The sequence below is a fragment of the Piliocolobus tephrosceles genome, chromosome 5 (assembly GCF_002776525.5).
Source record: "Piliocolobus tephrosceles isolate RC106 chromosome 5, ASM277652v3, whole genome shotgun sequence".
NCBI lineage: Eukaryota > Metazoa > Chordata > Mammalia > Primates > Cercopithecidae > Piliocolobus > Piliocolobus tephrosceles.
The window spans coordinates 38,154,731-38,162,607 of record NC_045438.1 but is presented as its reverse complement, the minus strand read 5'-3'; the positions used below and the strand labels follow the sequence as shown (position 1 = coordinate 38,162,607).

The 7,877-nt window shown below is 39.7% G+C and overlaps 1 pseudogene; it reads right to left on the bottom strand.

Annotated features, from left to right (window-relative positions):
- Positions 1 to 330: 330 nt before the first annotated feature.
- Positions 331 to 2,040, bottom strand: LOC111525567 (annotated as a pseudogene).
- Positions 2,041 to 7,877: the final 5,837 nt, after the last annotated feature.

Below are 7,877 nucleotides of genomic sequence, written 5' to 3'. Positions count from 1 at the left end.
TTTTTTTTATCAGTCTAGCTAGAGATGGATCAATTTTATTGATTTTCTCAAAGAAAGTGCTTTTGGTGTTATTTATTTTCACACACACACACACACACACACACACACACACACAAACACACACATTAGATGTTAAAAGACAGAAAAAGATAATCTTGCTACCCTTAACTAAAAGAAAGTTGTAGTGACTATATTACTATCAGACACGATAGATTTCACAGCAAACAATATTACATGGAATTTTTCAAGTTTATTTCATAATGATAAAGGGAAGTCATAAACAAATCTAAACATTTATGCACCTAATAATAAAATACATCGAGCAAAAACTGATAGAACTACAGGAGAGGCAGACAAATTATGGTTGGAGATTTAAATATTCCTCTCAATAGAAATGATCTACTAATTATATTTAAACTGAGTGACTGCATTTTCTGGATTCTGGATGGTTGCCCTTCATTAGCCAAATTGAAGACAGAAACTCCTTGGACCAGATGCTTCAAAGCTGAAGCCCTCAGGACCATGGAAGAATACCTTGAAGATATTGTTTGCATCAAAATCACCCAAATTCATGTCCTTCTTATCCAGGTCCTGTCCACTGCGATAATGAATCGTTTTCGTGGAATCAAAGAGGATGGTAAAGACCTCGCCACTTCCTCGATCTTCTCCTCCTCCTTTTGAACCCCAGCACCGGCTCCATCATGCCGATGTGGAGGGTACATAAAGGTCTGTTTCTAATAAGCTTTCTTGATCTTGTCCTCAGAGGCATTCTTGTCCACTCCCAGAACCTTGTAGTAATTATCCCTCTTACTCTTCTTCAGTTCCAGCTGTGCAATTTTTAGGAGCTGTTTGTATTCTTTTGCTTTCTCCATGTGATATACTTTTTTCATGGCCTCGCACTGTTTCTTCATACTGTTCTGTGTCCATCAAACACTGAACTCTTCTCAAGTAGGCTTTTATGTAAGTGTCAGGAGCCTCACTGCATTTGTGCAGCTGTCTATTGCATCATCTAGTTTCCCAAGCTCAGAATTAACCATATCCCAGTTTCGTAGAGTTTAGCAATTGCTTTTATATTGTTGAGGTCTATCTCGGGGCTTCTGTGTCCAGTTCATCAGCTAGTTTGTAATTTCCTTCCCTAAATGCTTTATTCCAGTCTTCTTTCTTTGTGTTAAATGCTCTGGCATTTCTGCACCCAACACAGGCCTTCTCATGGTCAGGAGCCATTCTGAGAGCCTGTACAAAAAACTGAACAACTGCCTGCTCAATACAGTCTTCATAATAAAGGCAAAGACCACGTACATACATTAGATGTTAACATTAGATGTATTCCATTGGTGGAATCCATTCATAAAATGTCACTGGCCGCAGACTGTGCTTCTGGATAACGACCTGGCATTGCTAAACATTCTGCTTTGAGGGATATTGAAGTGATGGTAGACAGGGGCAAATTCTAGGGCATAGTCCGTGCAGAAAACCACCTTCTGAAAAGCCCACTTCTCAAAACCTGTTTCTGTGACTTTCTCCTATTCCACAACTGCATTAGCATTTGTGAACTGTTGTGAGTGAGCATTGTTATGATCCGGTTCTAGGGCTTTCTGAAAACTGCAATGTACTGCCATGGCATTCCCTGGAGAGAGGTGGCACTTGCCCTCTTGTAGATGTCCCCGGAAGAAACCATCAGCCAATTTCACTGACTGTGAAAGCATCTCCAAGCATTTCCTAAAACCTTCCAAGCATCATCAATATGGCTGCTCTATTACTATAATAGCTAGCATTTTTAGAGCACATATCTGTGGCTTTTGTCTAATACTTAAAAGCTTCATTGTAATCTTCCTTGGCATAGTGTGCATTTCCTTCTTGCTTCAAAGACTCTGCTTCAGTATTTTAAATTGCAAACTGGCAAAGCTGCCCTCCTTTTATTGAGGCAATCCTCCCTTTTTGTTCTTCTCCATCACTGTCCTGGCAAGCCCTCTTTGCTTCCTCTTCATAGAGCAGCCCTGGCTTTGTTGCCGCCATTACCACATTGCACAATGGAGCAACTGACAGTTTCTTAAAAAGCTAATTATATCCCTGCCATATGATGCAGTAATTCCACTCCTAGATATTTACTTAAAGGAAAACAAAGCATATATCTCTACACAAAACTTGTAGATGAACATTTATAGCAGCTTTATTTATAGCAGCAGAAACCCAGGGGAAAAAGGCTTCAATGTTTATGTTCAGGTGAGTGGATAAACAATTTTGGTATGCCCATATAACAGAATACAAATCAATGCAAAAAGTGAACTATTGACTCACACAAAACATGCAAGAATCTCAAAATGATTATGCTGAGTGAAAAAACATGTTTTTTTTCCTCAAAATGCATACTATATTCCATGTATGTAAAATTCTAGAACACCAACTAATCTACCATATGAGAAAGCAGATCAGTGGTTGCTTGAGGACTCAGAGGTATGGGGAGCAGGGAGAAGAAGGCGGTATTACCAAGGGCCATGAGGAAACTTACGATGCATATTTTCATTATCTTGATTGTCATGCTGGGTGCAAACAAATGTCAAAGCTTTTCAACGTTTATTGTTTAATTACGTGCATTTTATTGTATGTTAATTTGGCCTCAACAAAGCTGTTAATAAAAAGTTTGTCAAACTGATGTTCCCCAGTAAATGAAATTTACTTCACGTCACCAACCAAAAACTGTACAAGGTCCATTTTTCCTCTGTTCTGTGTTTACAACTGGCACTTAATATGAGAGACAGAATATTCAAAAATTCTATCTGCTGAGGGCCACAAATTATCAAGTCTCTGGTCAAGGGTGGCCAACCACTGGTTAGGGGCTCAAGACAAAAAACGCAGAACCAACACATTCCACTGACCATGATCATCTGCCCAAGGGTAATCTCAGTTCGAGTGTGCACTTCTGCCAGTACAGACACCTGCTTCTTTATTACCCAAATGCTTGCACACATCTCACAAACTGGCACTATTTCACCAATGATGATTTGGAATTATAGTGGCCACTTTGGGAGAATTCCATATGTTTCCAAAATTGTCCATCTTGCAGTGTTCTTAGAGCAAATGAAGTTGCTCTTCATTAGGACAGTAAAGTCCTAATATTGAATGCACTGTCTTTTTTGATTGGAGTAAAGAAGCTTCTAAATAAAATTCCGATTCCATAATAGCTTTAATTACAAGGAAAGCACCAAAAATCCATAGCTTATTACAGTCTGTCCTTTGATCCTGTAGCAAAGACCTACCTTGCCTTAAGGCTACAGCAGCCACTGCCAAATTCATGGCTGTGTCTGCTGGCACAATTCCAGGGGCTTTCTGGGAGCTAATGCTACACAATTTTGGCCCTTAACTGAAAATACCCATTTCCAGCAAGCTGGTTTACTCCTGTAAGATAGTCTTACCTCTTCGCAAATTACTAACCATTATTATAACACTTTATACTTTGCTACTTCCATTCTTAGGAAAAGAAGAAATGCAAATAACTTGGGGTTACCTAATTCATAACACCTCCTTAAAGTTAGATGCCACTTGGGCTAATTGAAATTTGGAGGAAAGCCTAAATTGAATGATTTTACCATGAAATAATGTCTTAAAAATCCTAATTTGGCTAGGTTTATCCTGAATTAGAAGAATTAAATTTGTCATTACCAGGTAGAAATTTAGCATTTATGACACAAATTGAATTTGGTTATAGAAATATTTTAAAAATCTCTATTTCATGCACAATTAAGTCGTGGATTGATCCATTTACATCCACTAAAAAAGCATCCACCTCTACTAAGAGGAGGATCCAGCCGCCTGGTCTATCTCATTTGGGCAATGATGGAGTGAATCATGTAAGCTCCCAGACAAGGGTCTCAAGATAGAATTTAAAATAATTCCACTACAAGGATAAAGGAGATTATAGAATAGATTGGGACAGAAATAGGCATGCTAAGCCAGAATTCACACAGGAGTTCATTTGAATCTAAACCTGTGCTCTTTTTTTTGTCTGATGAGATGGTTCAGAGTTTGCATTTCAACTCACTAGCTTAGAGTCTGAGCATTATTGCCTCTTATGTAAAAGAGGGATTATAGCGATCTTAAAGGGTGAGAGAGCCTCTGTAAACGCCTGACACAAGTGTTTGACTCATTTTATTTAAAATTATAGCTATTTATGTAGCAGAATGTCAGATGATGTTGTGGAGAACCTGAGGAATCAACCAAAAAAAAAAAAAAAAAGAAAGGTTATACAGCAAATGATCAGTTTTCTGGCCAGGGAGAATTTGTATTGAAATTGACAAGAAAGATGCAGCAGGATTTTTGAACTGTCTGTACACAATTAAGTGAAAGTCAGAGGGAGTCAGAGAAATTATGCTTGCTTTCGCAGCTCCGTTCTACAGCATTCTTCCACCACAAAAAGCTTTCAGGTGATTTGTTCAGACCAGTTCTAAATGCCTGCAGAGGTAACAGCCCCACCTTTTGGAGATTATTACTTCACCTAACTCTGATGAGAGACAAGCTAATAGAACTTCCCATTAAGAGTACTTCTGGATACTAAATTTACTCATTTTCCTCTGTAGTCTCACTCCATTTCTATTTATTCTCACCAATGTTCAGTGATCTTGCTTTGACTTACTGTTGCTGTTGACCTTGACTCAAGACTTCAGGTTATTCTATTCACCATCTACCTTTCCCTAGTTCTTCTTCACCCCTCCTCTAAGATGATGAAGTCAACACCGACGTGCTTCTTTTGAGACAGATTTCATCATCACAGCAGTGAAAGAACACAAGATGAGTTTTGAGGGTGACTTTTTTTTAAGATGAAGATGGCTAGGGAGAAGTCTGTTGGATGAAAGATGAGCCCATTTGGCAAAGGATTAAATGAAGCAGCAAGTTTGATAAATCTGTTTGAGGTTTAAGAATATTCAGACACCTTTTCTTCCCAAGAAAATCCCCACACATCTCTTTTGGAACAAAGGCTTCTCTACAATGGTTCCAAATGATTCAGACATAACTTCCTGCATCTGCCACCAAAGGGATTTCTTCACTTTTCGTAAGACCATTAGCCGGCTTGCCAAAATCTTCAGCATAACAAAATCACACGTCATTTCTCTCTTGGGCATGCTGAAATGGTGAAAATTGCCCAGAGAAAATGGAAACTCTGACAATTGATTTTCTTACTGTTTTCAAAAGACCCAAACCTTTCTCTTATTAAATTGAATCTTTCAGGATAAACACAATCAAAACCATGGGAAATACCTCTACATTCTTAGAACACTTTCCAGCTAAAGTTTACAGATGATATTTTTTCAGACACAGATTTAGGATTAAATCATTTTTCTGAAAGAGAAATCTTCTCTCTGAGCTTATGCGGAATCAGCCAATTTGACTATGTGATTTACTTTGTCCTTTTTATCTAAGGTCCAAGAATTAAAGATGAAAAAAAAAAAACCAGGTAAACACTGGCTGTAAAACAGATGTTCATGTCATAAACTTGATACTGAGAAATAAATCTCTCTCCTCATTAGTGAACGACTTGAGGTAGAGACTTCGTTGACAAAATGGCTGAAATGCAGTACCTTTAGTTTCCTCATAAATTGTTTCCAAATGATTGGATAATGTTGTTAATACGAATATGAGGTGTATGTATTTCTGAATCAAGATGCTTTGTGGTTGTCCATAAGATACAGATTGAATTGTATCGTATCATTGCTAGATAGGTATGTGAGAAAACATATTGAACACCGAAAAACAATCTTTTTTTTTTTTGAGACTAAGTCTCTGTCGCCCAGCCTGGAGTATAATGGTGTGATCTCGGCTCACTGCAACCTCAGCCCCCTGGGTTCAAGCGATTCTCCTGCCTCAGCCTTCCGAGTAGCTGGAACTATAGGCGTGTGCCACCACACCCGGCTAATTTTTTATTTTTAGTAGAGACGGGGTTTCACCATGCTGGAAGAGACTCCTGGTTTAAGACAGGCTGGTCTTAAACTCCTGAACTCAGGTGATCCATCAGCCTTGGCCTCCCAAAGTGCTGGGATTACAGGTGTGCACCACCACACCTGGCCAAACATTTTACATTTGAATGTTCTTCCAATAGAAACACTTGATGACCTTTACTAGAATAACTCTTTGTATACCAAAAGCATGTCTGGGCTATGAAGACAAGTTCATTGAACTATTCATTTCCTGAACACAATTGTATTAGTCTGCTTGGGATACTATAATAAACTAGAGATTGGGTGACTTAAATCAGAGACATTACTTTTCACAGTTTTGAAGGTTGGCAAGTTCAAGATTAAGGTGCCAACAGATTCGGTGTCTGGTGAGGATCTACTTCCTGGCTTGTAGTCAACTGCCTTCTGCCTGGGTCCTCACATGACAGAGAGTCAAATTTCTTACTCTTCCACTTCTTAAAAAGCCACTAGGGTGAGGTGCGGTGGCTCATGCCTGTAATCCCAGCACTTTGGGAGGCCAAGGCTGGTGGATCATGAGGTCAGGAGATCGAGACCATCCTGGCTAACACGGTGAAACCCCATCTCTACTAAAAACACAAAAACTTAGCAGGGCATGGTGGCACACACCTGTAGTCCTAGTTATTCAGGAGGCTGAGGCAGGAGAATCACTTGAACCCGGGAGATGGAGGTTGCAGTGAGCCAAGATTGCGCCACTGCACTCCAGTCTGGGTGACAGAACAAAACTCCATCTCAAAAAAAAAAAAAAAGCCACTAATCCTACTCTCATGACCTCATCTAATCCTAATTACCTCCAAATCCTCAACAATACATTCCATCATATTGGGAATTAGAGCTTCAACATATGAATTGGGAGTGACAGGAGAGATAATGCAATTTAGTCCATAGCAATGATATAACAGTATTTAATACCTCAACTGATATTTATACCCTTCTTTTCTAAAGTTCTATATCAGAGAAAAGAATTTCATGAAGCGGTCTAGAGATCGTTGACCTCAAATTCTGACCAGCTCTGCTGCTGGAACATCTGAGTTCTACCTTAGGGTGGATATTTGTTCTTTTTGCCCAGGGTATCCACTCTTCCTCATGAAGGTAACAATACCCCAATTTTGCTTTGGATGAACAACCGCATCCCCAATTCATGTGCTTAGGAAAAGGTGACTCCTCTTTACTGTGAGGTGGAGACTAAGCGAAAGAGCTCACCTCACCACCATCGTCCACCCACCCAGACCCCAGTCACTATGAGTGTTTAAAGGATGGGATGAGCACATTGACCCAATCTGAGTCTGAGTCAGAGAGAGAGAGTGTGGGAATCCCTAGAATTATAAAGAAGCTACAGAAGGCAATTCTCCCTCTGCAGAACTTGAAAGCAGAATAACTACGTAAAGTTGAATATGCTATGGACCACAGTGCAGCGCCTAGAAACAGACCCTAGTGGTATTCTCTAAGCACAGAATCAAGCAGTATCTAAAACTAGCTCTTTTCCTGGATGATTTCATTTATTCCAAAAGACCATCAAGTATTAAGTCAAAGTTCAATTTTTAAATGGCTGCAATATTTAAAAAATCCTAATTGGCATTTAAGCTTCTCCACTATTTGAGAAGTAACATTTAATATCTTAATTAAATTGTTATTAAAGACAAGTTTTTGGCTGGGCGCAGTGGCTCACGCCTGTGATCCCAGCACTTTGGGAGGCCGAGGCGGGCGGATCATGATGTCAGGAGATGGAGACCACCCTGGCTAATACGGCGAAATCTCATCTCTATTAAAAATACAAAAAATTAGCCAGGAGTGGTGGCACACACCTGTGATCCCAGCTACTCAGGAGGCTGAGGCCAGGGAATTGCTTGAACCCAGGAGGTGGAGGTTGCAGTGAGCCGAGATCGTGCCACTGCACTCCAGTCTGGGCGA